Source organism: Rattus norvegicus, chromosome 1 (genome assembly GCF_036323735.1).
Source record: "Rattus norvegicus strain BN/NHsdMcwi chromosome 1, GRCr8, whole genome shotgun sequence".
NCBI classification, from domain to species: domain Eukaryota; kingdom Metazoa; phylum Chordata; class Mammalia; order Rodentia; family Muridae; genus Rattus; species Rattus norvegicus.
The window spans coordinates 120,419,793-120,434,849 of NC_086019.1; the positions used below are offsets into that span (position 1 = coordinate 120,419,793).

Here is a 15,057-nt window from a genome sequence, read left to right on the forward strand (position 1 = left end):
ATCATTCCTATATATTAGTGTACCCATGAAAAATATTCAGAGAATAGAAAATCATGCATAAACATGTATAAAGGAGTAGGCGTAGTTTATTATTTAAATGGGAAGGCAGTGATTCTTGTTTATATTATATAAGTTAATGTATGTAATTTTCGTATTTAGTATATGTAGTTGTTTCTGTGTCAAACTTTGTGGTATAATAATGATATCATCTATTAAGTTGATAGATTCCATAAACCTACGTGGATGGGCCTTTCCATGAATTTATGATCATTTAATAATTAAAACAATGAATACAGAAGAAAATACCATCATGATATACATAAATATCATTTGTGAGCTTATGGGGGAAGTATAAAAGCAAAGGCAATGTGAATAATGCATCATGATTGTAAATTGCTAGCGCCAATATACCATGTAAATTCTATAATGTTTCCCTTGACCCTTTGTGAGCATTCCTAATAGAGTTCATAGGCACATCCAGATCATGTCCAAGACAGAGGTTAATGCTAACAGCAAACCACACTACTGAGAATAGGACCCACTTGGGGCTGAAGGGGCTTGCAACCCTATAAGAACAACAATGCCAACAAATCAGAGCTTCCAATGACTAAACCACTATGGAAAGACTATACGTGGACTGACTCTGGGCTCCAACTGCGTATGTAGGAGAGAATAAACTTGTTGGGGCACCAGGGGAAGAGGAAGCCTTTGATTCTGTGAAGGATGGAATCCAAGTGCAGGGGATATGGGGTGCCAGTAAGGGGGATGGATGGACAGAATACCCGTATGTGGGAGGGGAAGGGATTGGGGTTTATGGAGGAGAAACCGGGAAAGGGAATAACATTTGAAATGTAAGTAAAGAAATACCTCTAATTAAAAATTAAAAAAGAAAGCAAGTAGTATTGGAATTAATCAATTTGTTGTACTGCAATATTTTTTATGTGGCAGTAAATATTCTCTTAATCCCCTGAGAGTGCTGTGCAATAGTAAATATATGTAGAAACAAATTTTTTAACAACTCTAAAATAAGAAAATTTTGATCTTAGGTGCTATGTATGTTTCAGTTTAATCTATGAGTTACATCCTAACTACAGAGTAATCTTAGGAACTAAATTCGCCAAATTTGAATTTTATGAAAGGTGCTTTATCATCCGCTTGTGATATGTGGGTGATTGTGGAGGCAGGTTTATACTATGGAGAATCATTTTTCTAAGGAAAATTAAACTGAGACAAAACTAAGGATGAAAAAGAAGAGGACAACTTCAAAAATCAGTCCTGTAGCTAAATAAAAATTAAGTTTCCATAAATGTTTATACGCTTGTGAGATTCAGAAAAACTTTTGCAATGCTCATTTCCTGTGTTTTCTAAATATTTAAGAAGTATTATTTTGAATAAGTAGGGAGAGAGTGGGCAGCCTTGTGTAGTCCCTGATTTTAGTAGGGGGAGAATGGGGAGGGGAACACCCAGATAGAAGGGGAGGGGGAGGGGTTACGGGGATGTTGGCCTAGAATCCTGGAAAGGGAATTACAATTGAAATGTAAATAAGAAATACCAGTAAATAGGTATATAGATGTATAGATGGCGTATATAGGAAGTTGTAAGAGAGGAAATAAATATTTTAGAATCAGCATTATTTTTATTCTATAAAAGAAAACATGAGTTACCAATGTTGAACCCCCAGTGAACTAGACTGTTGGGGGGAGAGCGGCAATGGGGGGAGGGTGGGGAGGGGAACACCCATATGGAAGGGGATTGGGGAGGGGGATGTTTGCCCGGAAACCGGGAAAGGGAATAACACTCGAAATGTATATAAGAAATACTCAAGTTAATAAAAAAATAAATAAATAAAGTTACTGGTATGCCAAAAAAAAAAAAAAAAAAAAAAAAAAAGAAAGAAAGAAAACTGCACAGCAAAAATCTTTAACATGGAAAGGCAAACAATGCAAATAAATTGTAAATGTGAGATAGAGGTTGAAGCCTTTCTAATGTAATCATCATATAAGGAGGCTTCAGTTGTTGCTTTAACATGGAAATGATTTGTCCAGTATGCAGGTGAGGAATAAACCTTGGGAGAAATAAACTATCCTCTTGAGGAACTCTGATGCAGACATTCATTCAGAGGCAAACAAAATCCACTTTTTGGGCTGAATGTTTTTATATCATACAGTGAATCTACACACAGTACAGAGCCAATTTTCTGGCCGTACTGAAAACAAGTCTATTTCTTAGCAGTTATCTGAGAGTAGTAACAGACATAACTGTGAGAATCTGCATCTCCGGCTGGCTGTCAAGAGCACTGCCACATGCTTGAATTCTGAGGAAAATAACATGGTCATTCTCACATGGAAATAATGTTTTTTAAAGTGATTTGTCACCATTATTTAATTAATGATTTTGTTTACATTTCAAATGATATCACCTTTACTTTTTATCCATTCACAATGCCCCAACTAATTAACCCCTCTCTCCATCCCATTTGACTCTGTGAGAGTAGTTCTCCACCCATTTATCCACTCCTGCCTCACCGCCCTAACACCATCCTATGTTGGGGCATCAAGCCTTCAGAGTACCAAGGCCCTTCCCTCCTGTTGATGTCAGATGAGGCCACCCTCTGCCACATATGTATCTAGAGCCCTGCAAAACTCCAGTTATCCTGCTTGGTTGGTGGTTTAGTCTCTGGTAGCTCTGGGTGTTCTGTTTAGTTGATATTGTTCTTGCTATGCTGCTTCAGTCCCCTTTAGCTCCTTTGGTCCTTCTAGGAGCTTTTCCATTGGGGTGTTTAAGGCTCAGTCTGATGATTGGCTGTATCTACATCTATTTTGGTTATGTGCTGGTAGAACACCTCAGGGAAAAACCATACCATGTTCCTGTCTACAAGTGCTTCTGGGCATCAGCAGTAGTATTGGGGTTTGATATCTGTGGACAGAATGGATCCCTACATAGCACAGTCTATGGATGACCTTTCCTTCACTTTCTGTTCCATTTTTTGTCCCTGTCTTTCATTTTGGCAGGAACATTTCTGGATTAAAAATTTTGAGATAGGTGTGTAGTCCCATCCCTCAACTTGGGGTTCTGCCTATTTACTGCAGGTGGTATCTACAGATTCTATCTCCCCTTTGTTTGGTATTTCTGCTATTGTCATCCCTCTTGGGTCCCAGGAGCCTCTTGCTTCCCTGGGTTCTGGGAATTTTAGTGACTACCACCAGTTCCTCATTCCTCACTTCTAGTTACTTTTATTCAGTGACCTGACCATCTGTACTTTACTTCTATCAGTTCCAAAACCTAATCCTGTTGTATCTTTTTCCTTCTCCCTCCTCCCTTCCTTTCAGTTCCCTCCCTTCCTCTATCTCCTGTGATTATTTTGTTCCCTTTTCAATGTAGTATTGAAACATCCACATTTTTGTCTTCCTTCCTCTTAACCCAGGTATTGCTCAACTTTGTGACCATAAACAAGTGATTAAATAATGAAAATATGGTACGTTTACACAATGAAATGTAACTCGCTTGTAGAATAATGGAATCATGCAACCCCTGCTTAAGTGGTTCGAACTAAAAAAAGTCATCCTGAGTGAGAAAAGTCATGGTGAGTGAGGTACTCAGAACGCCGAAGAGAAATATAGTATGTGGCAATTTAAAACTGCTTGTTAGGCTTTAAATCTTACAAATGCACATAAGAATCCTTAAATCCTCAGAGGTAAGATATAGAGTGAGAAACTAGAAAGGACTGAAGTTTTTCCTAAGTAAGTAAAAATATAATTAAATCTGGATGCTTTTGGGCTTATGTTGTTGTGGAATGGGATTATTAAATTGAGAAATGGAAGAAGGTAGACTAAGGGAGAGCAGAATCTATGGACTTTCTGAAGAATGTTATAGAAAAATACCTCAGTAGAAGCTCCTTAATATATTATATGCAAATGAATATTCTTAAAATGCATCACCAAATAATTGGGAGAGTACAATCATATTGCCTTCTCCCACAACCAATCCACCCCCGTCCCCAGTGTCACGTATGAGTTATATCTAACTGAGTTTTAATGACTGAGACTTCACAGAAACTCTCAAACAACTTACATTACTGCCCACACTATTGTCCACTTTACATAAACTGATGGCAAAGTCATATTGATGAGATAACACTTACCTACCTCCTGAACATGAAGATGTTAAGCTCATGACCGGATGGAGTATTCACTCTTCTTCAAAGTGTTCATGAATTGGAAAGTTTATTCATAATTCCTGAGGAGAATAGTAAAGAAGTACTTAGCTGAAATCCTTCAATTTACAATGGTGGGCTCCGTACAGTTTACGTGTTTCAGTATTGGTACAAATGCAATAAGCGTTAGTAACAATTATTGGTTGGATTCAATGCTCAGTCCATGAGGTTCATTCATGACATTGCTCATGTGCCCAAGAAAAGAGAAGTAAGTAAATTGTGGACCAAGGGACATACCCAACACCAGTTTTTTCTGGAAAAGCAATGTAGCGATTTAATGAATCCTAATGATGTTCTGTTATTCCCTTTAATAAGTATATTGCTCAACCATGGTCACAGAAGCTACTATTTGTTATAGATGTTATAGATGGGAATAAACACAGAGACACATATCTTAACAATGTGTAAAGAGTAAGAGAGATTCGATACCTCAGTCATAAATGAAAATAATCTTCATCAATATTCTCCTTTCACCTCTCATGAATATTTGTGTTGGGAGAAATCTCAGAGCCAGTGCGAATGGAAAGAAAGTAAACAAGGAAACACTGTCTTCCAAATTTAAGAGACCTGACAGATGAAACCATATAGATCATGAAAACATGCATATGGTTTGCATACAATAAATTGAAATGCCTCCCTACTGAGACAAAGAATTAAACATGACCTCCCATCTCCATCCAAGAAGTTATGTCCAATATACAAGTGCTCCTGAAGGAGAAATTAGTTTAATGTGGTGGAGACTCTCTGATTATAGACACCACATTCATGGAAGATTTTCTTCAAAGCAGTACACAGTCAAATCATATGAACTTAATGGTATTTTGACAATAATTTTTGATTCATAATGCTTTGTCTCTAGACATCAAAACAGATATCATTGAACAGAAAAGAATGTAGGAAAGAGCCTCAGTTAGTCTCAACTGATTTCATGGTAAGATCATGTGTTAATGACACTATATACTTTGTTTCCTGGACATAGAGAACTCAACCTTGAACCATCCAAGAAAGCTATCCCTGGTGGTTATCATTCATAATGATAAAAAACACTAAAAAAATAAAACAGAGAAAAAGACAATGATTTTCTCATCCATTAATTAGCCTTATATGTTATAATAATGATCTGCCTGGTACAGTTCATGAACATTGAAATTGTGAAAAAACATTTTGTGCTTAGCTAACCACATTATTAGTTAGAATGGATGTCACGTCCACAGGAGAGAATTCAGGAGTGGTAGTACAAACTTTGTCAAAAAACTTGGCTAGGGAATTTAAAGACCTTAGCAGAGAACACACTAACATTGTTTTTTCCAATGTCCATTTTGTCAAGTCCCCTTTTAAATATTTCTGTTATGTCTGTAGGTATGTGTTGACGATTATTTCAGTAGATAATTATCTTAATACTAATGGTATTCTTTGCACAAAAATAAATAACTCTGTGATGGTTTGGGAACATTTCGCCCAGGGAGTGGCACTGTTAGAAGGGGTGGCCTTGTTAGAGGAAGTGTGTCACTATTTAGGTGGGCTTGGAGACCATCCCCCTAGCAACTTGTGGATGCTCAGTTTGTTCCTGGTTTCCTTTAGTTGAAGATGTAGTACTCAGCACCCCCTATACCATGCCAGCCTGGATGCTGCTATCTGCTATGCTCGTGCATGAACCTCAGAACCAGTAAGCCAACCCCAATTAAATGTTGTTCTTTATAAAACTTACACTGCTCATGGTGTCTGTTCACAGCAATAAGCCCCTTATACAGACTACAAAAAGCACTGTGAATAAGCAACTGAAAGTACTCAGACACAGTTGGGAATTCTAAAGTTCCCCATACTAGGTTAAAGCTCATGGACTGGAAGAAATGCTGTGGAATATCTCTATAAGTGGCCTTGTTACTGAAAACATGGCCTCCTGCAATTATGGTTACATGTGTGTCCTTCACAAGATTATGCACACATGCAAATAAGGAAGAAGGAGGGTGTCTCCATATTCCAACCCCACCTGCACACATTCTTATCGATATAGATGGCTTCTAGTTTAGCATGTGTTCTGTTTCCTTATAAATGTGGTCACTATTAAGAATAAACAGAACATATTTCAGAATAATAAAACAAGATACAACAAACTCAGAGCCAGCATGATGCTGAAAGGAGAGAAACTCAAAAATTTTCATTAAAATCAGAAACCCAACAAGGAAGTTTTTTCTTCTTGTCTTATTCAGTACAGTATTAGGAGATCACTTGAATAGGGTATGCTTTTATGTATAAAAGTTACTAAATGTGACAGCAGAAACTTGATAATTATTTTCAACATTGTAGCAGTATGATCCAGTTAGTACAAAATCATGTCCTGAAATAAATATTTTGAGGAACAAATCATAGGAACAATATCTTTTATAAAATATATATTATATAACATTACATATAACATTGTTATAGGTAATGCATGACAGACAAAATAGTATGTATGTATATGTATAAACACCAATCATATCCTTCACAGAAATTAAAAAAGAGCGTGGTAAAATTATGTGGAATCAAAAAAGACTCCCTTTATAATAAACCTGAATAATAAACAATATTTCATAGGTATCAGCATCGCAGATTTCAAATTATACTATAACACAGGGGAAGTAGCAAAACGGTAACGATTGGTGCCACTCTGTTATTTCTGTCTTCATTAACACCTCTTTAGGAGCAACAAACTTAGCAAACCCTCACACTGCTGTTGGCTTGGATCAACATAGGCTTGTTATTTAGAAACACTTTAAAAACCTTAAACCCAAAAAACATTTTTCAAATAAAAAAACAAAATACCACGAGTTAAAGGAAAGTATATTCCTTTGAGGACCACTATGTCTTAAAGACTCTTATTAGTCTGCACTGGTACCTCAGTACACTCAGCTTACTGTTTTAATGGCATTCTTGAGTGCGTTAACAACTGGGAATCTGATTCTTGTTTCTGCTCCTTTTCCTTCTGTTTTATTGCTTTGTCCACCCCCAATATTATGTTCTTTGTTTATCTTATTATATTTTTTTTGGAGACAGAAAGGGAAGAGATCTGGAAGCAAAGAAAGGTGAGGTGAAACTGGGAAGAGTTAAAAAAAAGGAAAACTGTGGTCACGATTTAAATAGAAAAATTAAGAATGGAAATGAAAAACTAGGACAATAAATTTTCCTTAAAAATACACCATTTTATAATGAAAACCAAAAACAATTGCAAAAAGACAAGAAAATAAACAAACAAACAGAAACAAAAGAAAAGACATGCTTTTGTGGGTTTAACTGATGGAGCATGGATAAAATCCCCCCCCACAAACTCCCCAAAAAAACACATCTGCATTTTTTTGCTTATTTATAAAATTCATCCAAATCAAGGAATAAAATCAAAGTATAGATCATATATCTAAAGGTATTTCTTTCCAATCCAACTCTTTATTCTTGAATCTGGGAAAAATTTAAAAATAAAAACATATTAACAAATGCCACATACTAAACACGGACGTATTGTCATAACATTCAAATTAGATCACCTATGAGATCACAGAAGAAAACGGTTTAGTATTTTGTAGTACTCTATACACTGTATGTAAGTATGTGTGTAAGTGAATGGCTGTGGGTGTGTATGTATATATGTGGAAGATACATCACATTTCCACATGTTTGCAGTTCACACACCTGTACTCTGCTAACTACTATTTCTTAACACAATTTTGCAAACCCCTTTCATGTATTATAACTACCATAACATAAAAACTAATTCTTATCTGATGCTCTAACCATTCAGAAACTAAGAGATGCAAATCATCCAGGATCTGCTGTGTGCTTTCCCTCTGAAGATAATCTGTATGTTAACTCTCAAGTGTTTTAATTCCTTCATATCTTTCAGTCTGTGAGAGATACCAAGATACCATTTTAACTTCACTATGGATATTATTCTATGCAACATACATATACCAAATTAAATGTTCTTTTTCTTTCCTGACTGCCATTACTCCCACACACCAATAATCCACATTATTGTCAGCTATTTGAAATGCTAGTATTCGCCCTGTAAGAGAAGTGAGCTAAATTGAAAAGGCAGTTTGCCTGCTCAAGGGGAGGGGCACTGCAGCAAACACAACACAAGACAGGAAATAGGAAGGCAGGTCCTGATCTGATAGCTTTCTGATCTGACTGTTCAAAGTCAAAGAAATGAGTTCTATAGAAAAATCTTCTATCAAAACAAATTTGCCATATTTAGTGTGAAAAAAGTCATGTCTATGAAACAAATTATGGGGATATGAGGGAGCTGACCTTGTTTGCTGCATTGCCTTGCGGACCATTCTTAGGGTGGATGAGACAGGAGACACTGGCTGCCTCTTCTCTGAGCAGTTCCTGCTGCACTGACTTGTCTAATCACACTCCCAACCCCCAGTCTGTGCTAGTGAGCTAGCATAACCCTGCATCACGCATGCGTGCACGGTCGCCAGGCTGCAGAGATCAAAATCTTTTCTAAAGCTAATGTCAAGGCAGGCAGCCATGAGCTTTAAGCTGTCCTATTGCTAATATGACACAGGAGGCTTCATAAACCCCTGCATAAATTGGTCAGGGATAAATTCAAGGTGATTTCTGGCAATGGTGACTACATGATACTGAATTATATTCACATTTAGATCTGTATACAAAGCAAAGAAAGAGTGACTAGGAAAATGTAATAAAATTACGGAATGTACAAAAACACCAGATGCTTATAATATCAGGAGAAATCACTAGGGAATAAAATATGCTACTTTAACAACATTCTGTATTAGTCAGGTTTTACTTGATCAGGAGGATTTTTAAAATATCCTATGTGTTCATGTAAATGAATCACTTAAAATTAACATAATATCTGTTATATCATAAAAAGCATTGGTTTGTCATTCAGTGATTTTTTTTCTGTTTTAAAAATTATTGCTGTGAGATATTTAATTGTTTTTTTGATAGGGTCTTACTTCTTAGATTTAGCTCGACTGAAAATAAATTTGAAGACCAGGCTGGTATTTAACTGAGAAACTTATGATCTTCTAACTTGTAAGTGCTACAAGTAATCTCATATGCCACTACAATTTTTTAGATTTTATTAATGTTATTTATTTGTGTGGTGTTTGTGTATATATATATATATATATCATACATATACATACATATATATGAATATATGTATGTATTTCTCTATAACTGAGACTTTGTCTGTTATAAAAGCCTGACCCCGTATGTCTGTCTGTCTTTCTGTCTCTTCTCTCTCTCTCTCTGTCTCTTTGTCTGTCTCTCTCTGTCTCTGTCTCTCTGTCTCTGTCTCTCTCTCCATCTCTCTCTTTGTGTTTGTGTGTGTGTTTGTGTGTATATATATATATGTAGAGGTATGTAGTTATGTATCTCGAGATCTTCACATATATATATATACTTGAGGCTCCTAACATGAGTTCTGGGATATAATTTTTCAGAATAGTATTAGATTTTACAAACAGAAGCATCAGTCAGGCTCCTCTCTGAAACTTTAAGCCTTGGTGATTTTGATGCAAAATGAATATGCAAAGGGAGTACAAATGAAAATGTAGACAGATTCCTAATTTTACAAATTCAAGTATTTTCCAATAAATATAAATATGATATTGACTCAGTAATATTCTTTTCTGCAAGAGAATGTCTACAAGGGAAAGGGAAATGCATAAGGAGCTACTAAATGTGATTTGAATTTGGACAGTCTGCATTTTGGTCTATAGAGTCATGGAAGGAAAACATTTGTAAAAATGAAAAGCTGACTTTGAATGAATATGGAAATACTCAGCTTCTTATCCCATAGTAGTAGTTCTATAAGGTATGTCTGCGTGGCTAAATTTGCTTCAATACAGGACTGAGCAGTTAATCATGTCAATATATCACTTCATGACTTACCAAAAGCAAGGGGTGACCACCCTTAAACAGGCTGTGCTACTGCATTTCAGTCCCTCTGAACCTTCTGCCAATGCTGAAGGAGTTTAAAGCTTGCTGAAAAGAAAGTTCTGCAAGATCCTTGAGTTTTAAAGTTACCTTGCAAATACTGATTCATATTAGGAAAAAAGCCTATGAAATTACAATCCTGTAGTGGATTTTTATTATACTTGTCCGAGGATACCCGGTATCAAGTACACAATAACTTATATTGATTTATTATCCATAAATACAATATTTGTATCAATAGATTTTTTTCTGGCTAGTAATAATCTGCGTAGAATGAATTCGATTTAAACCTACAGTGTTCCATATTTATCTGCCACCTAGCATGTTAAATACAACGGGTTTGATATAAAGGATTTCCTGCCTTCCAGATTTTATACAATAAACACCAATGTCAATCTCTCCTGTGAGACACATACAGAGCATGTCAAATGCAGGGGTGAATTCTAGCAGCAAACCACTGAACATTAAACAGGACCTCCTTTGGAGGAATGTGAGGAAGGACTGAAAGAGCTGAAGAGGCTTGCAACCCCATAAGAATATCAATGCCAATCATCGAGAGCTTCCAGGGAAAAAACCACTACCCAAAGACTATACATGGAGTGACCCAGCACTCTACCTGCATATGTAGTCGAGAATAGCAAAAGTGGAAAGGGGAGCCCTTGGTCTTGCCAAGTTTGAACTCTTGGTACAGAGCAATGTCTGAAGGGGGAGGTTATGGGGATAGATGTGGGGAGAACACCAATAATGGGGAGGGGAAGGGTATAGGGAACTTATGTACAGGAAACTGAGAAAGGGAATAACATTTGAAATGTAAATAAAGAAATATATCTAGTGAAAAGAGAATAATATTGGGTTTTCTAAACAAGAAAATGCATCCAATAATTTTCCGTCTATACATATACTGTGTGTCAAAGTGTGATTAGGTCACTAAAAATATGTAAAGAAATTCCTTTGTTTTAAAATGATGTTTTTATCATATAAGGACCTAGTAATTGAGGATATACATGTAAATAGATCAATCTATGGACACTGGGTTGCAGTGTTCTTGGAATGTAGAGTTCTTCACTAGCCAATGTGTTAGTGAAAAGTCCCGCGCTAAGGTCCTCAACTTGAACCCAAGGACAGGTTCACCTATGTCAATTAAATTAATTACATTAACCCTGCTGAAGGATGAGTGAGGCTTGCCTCTCACATGGTTCTACATATCACCAAGTTGGCAGATAGAATTGCCATTTCAATAGTATCTAAGAATAAAAACCTGTATGAGATCTAAACTATGCTATGAAATTCTACAGATAATAACCATGCTTTCATAATATGTGCTTGGATCCTAATTCTGGCATTGAGACTGTTGCTTGGGAAGTTTTCGAAATGTCTGTTTACTGTTTATAGTGTCTGTGAAATGAAGAAGATTTGTACAGGTCCACTTCAATGGATACTTAACATGCAGTTTTCCTAACATGCAGTTAGAAGAGTAGTAAAAGTGTTGGATTAGTAGAACTTAAAATTAATATAAGGTATATAAGATACACTATCTGTGAATATAATGAATTCTGTACTTTCTGTTGTTGTCATTTGAATTGTCAGATGTATATTTTGTATCTGCTTAGTTTTCAAAACCCCTCCTTCCACAGCATAGATTTCTAATTTCGAAGTGTTATTCATTTTACTCATGTTTCTCTAATTAGTGGATTCCTCATTTTTCCTCCTCCTCCTCTTCCTCCTTTTTCTCCTCCTCCTTTTCTCTTTTACTTAATTTTGACTGATGTTCAAACCCTTTTAATTTTTGGAACTTGTGAGACAATTTTGCATTCTGTAGAGTAGGTTGGCCTAAAATTTCATTTGAAATTTGAATTTGACTGTGGTCATTAATTACTTTTAGATTTTTTTTTTTTTTGGGAAAAGACCACTAATGTTGGCACATGCCCTTATATCTAACAACATAGAGGTGTAGCCAGAGTGTACACTGAGTTTACTTACAGCCAGTATTACATTTTAGAATTTTTTTGTAACAACCCCAAAAATATGTTAATAAAATTAAAATTGTGGTTGTAAAAGATTATTTCTTCTCTTTGGTATCTTGAGTGGTAAGCCGCAGGTTGCTGAATAGACAGCTTATATCTAAAACCACAGAGCAGAAGCAGAGAGAGCTAATTAAAATATCTTGAGTTTTTTAAAAGATAGAAAACCATTCCTAGGGATATCTTTGTCCAGTAATAATTGGGAGTCAAATATGTGAAAATTAGAAACCAACAGTGGACATATCATTCAAACTACTGCATTCTACTCCCTGTTACCACAGTCTCACAAACAATTCATAATAAAAATGTATAGTATACAAATTTAAAAGACTCCATTAATTTTCACAGCATGAACATTGTTTAAAAGCTTAAAGTGTCTTCTGAGACTCAAGTCAATACTTTCAATGCTCCCTCAGTAAGGTCAAAAGCAAGTCACATATTTCTAGCATACATTAAATAAAATACACATTACTTTTCCTCTGAAATGAACTCAGGCTATCCTGAGAAATGCTTAGGATGACCTCAAGCATCATATTTTTCTGCTCCACATCCAGGGTGCTGTTGTTCCTCGTGTGTAAAATATAACCGCATTTGTGATAAATTCAAATTCAAATCTGTTTATGTTAGGCAAGTATACTACCAAACATTGATACCAAGCATATATGTCTGTGAATTTTCAAGCTGCACAGCATTTCCATTTCCAAGTCTTTCACAATCCAAGTTCATCATAAGACTGCAAGTATCATTTGGAAAAAGGTTCCTTTAAAAGTATACTTTCTTACCTCAAGAGAGAAGAAAACGATGATATAAACAGAGAAAAATCAAACCATAATGGTGTTAATGAATTAACATCTTAATAATGGTGATCCATTTAATATTTTCTGGTATTATTGAAGGTCTGGGTAACTTCTCTAGCTCTGCCCTTTGCTGCATATGTGCAGCTGCTCTTCTAGGTTATGGCTCTCTCCACACCATGAATGCTACTGAAATTACTGGTCATCCTATGCTACTTGCATCCACCAAAATGTGGGATGCCTTTCACCAACTGGGCTGCACTTTTACCTGTAGACTCATCTAGCATGTTTCAGGAGACTCATCCCTCCTAGAGAGTGACAAGCCTTAGCTGCTCACTCTCATGTCTTGAAGCCTTCATAACAGTGCCCCTAGGTTGAATCTAGTTCCAAGTGAGTAACAGAGTTATAGTTTATCATTTTTGCAACACAATTTCTGCATGCTGAACCTGAGGCATGACTTTCCAGAATATTCACGTCTATGATGCTAGTCTCTTTTTTATCACAACTGATTGATTGTTTAGACTCACGTGGCCAGGACTTATTATTCATCCAAAGTATGGTTTCTTCACTTTGTTTGCTCTGGTATTGAAATTTCTTCTTTGGAATTTCCTACAGTACATTCAAGAAACAGGGAAATTGTGGAGGATTCTGGCTAAAAGACTGAGTGTTAAATACAGTGTGCTCCTCTTAATTTCTTTTTTTATTTAGTGTGATGAAACAGAAATAAGGAGAGAAAGAGAGGGGAGGAGGAGAGATATTAAACAAGATAAACCTCAAGGATAAGTAGATTTTGAAAATGTTAGCCAATAGAGGATATAAATCATTTGAGAAGACATTTCTCACAAGGCATCCAAAACATGATGAAGAGAAAGTAAATTCAAGAACGAGACACGTATGAAATCTGATGGCAGCAGAAATTCTGCTTTTATTTACTAATGTTTGTTAGTATGCTGAATAAAAATACTATTCAATAAAATCTCAGAATTTTCAAATTGCTTGTCACCAGGTATACAGTATGGTCATGAAAAAATAAAACAAAAGAAAACAAAGCAAATACTTCATGCTGTTGTTCTGGACAGAGAAAGATGGTCAAATGAATTGAATTATGATTGCCTTGGAATCACAGTACATCAAATTCAGTGCATTACTAATGGGACATCTATTGAATCCTCTCCTCAGCCAACCAGTGGTATTCTTCTGCAGAAGAAATTCACCTGCATCATGAATTCCAGAATATACAGTAAATGAGTATATATTAATAAAACATCGGTCTCTTATTTATTATCCTTTTGAATAGTATTATTTCTTTAAAACACAGCATGCCACCTGTTACCCATGTTCCTCTTTACAAGAATTCTGAAACACCAGACATTTTATTCACCATTATAAAACTCCTCATGAGTGAAACCTATATACCTTGTATGTATGAGGTTAAAAGGATTCTTTCCCTAGAATATAAGCAAGGATTGTTTGTCAGAAAATATTGCCAAAAACAATCCCCATCAAAATTCCTACTCAATTCTTCATAGAATTAGCAAGAAGAGTTTGCAAGTTCAATTGGAATAACACATAACCCAGGATAGTGAAAATTATCCTTAACAATAAAAAAAAGAACTTCTTTTGGAAATCACCATCCCTCACCTCAGGCAGTATTACAGAGTAATACTGATAATAACTGTATGATACTGGTATAGAGACAGGCAGGTAGTTCGATGGAATAGTATTGAAGACTCAGAAATGAACCCACTCACCTATGTTCACATGATCTTTGATAAAGGAGCTAAAACCATCCAGTGTACAAAAGATAGCATTTTCATAAAAATTGTGCTGGTTCAAAGGAAGTCCCCATGTAGAAGAATGCAAATTGTTGCAGTCATATCACACTGTACAAAGCTTAAGTCCAAGTGGATTAAGGACGTCCACATCAAACCGGATACACTCAATCTAATTGAAGAGAAAGTGGATAAGATCCTCGGACATACAGGCACCAGGGAAATTTTCCTGAACCAAATACCAATGGCTTTTGTCTAAGATCAAGAATGGAAAAATGGGACCTCGTAAAACTGCAAAGCTTCTG

At 35.9% G+C, this 15,057-nt stretch overlaps 1 pseudogene; it reads right to left on the minus strand.

The window, feature by feature from the left end:
- Positions 1 to 15,057, minus strand: part of Rhog-ps3 (ras homolog family member G, pseudogene 3) — a 142,122-nt pseudogene that overhangs the window by 89,701 nt on the left and 37,364 nt on the right.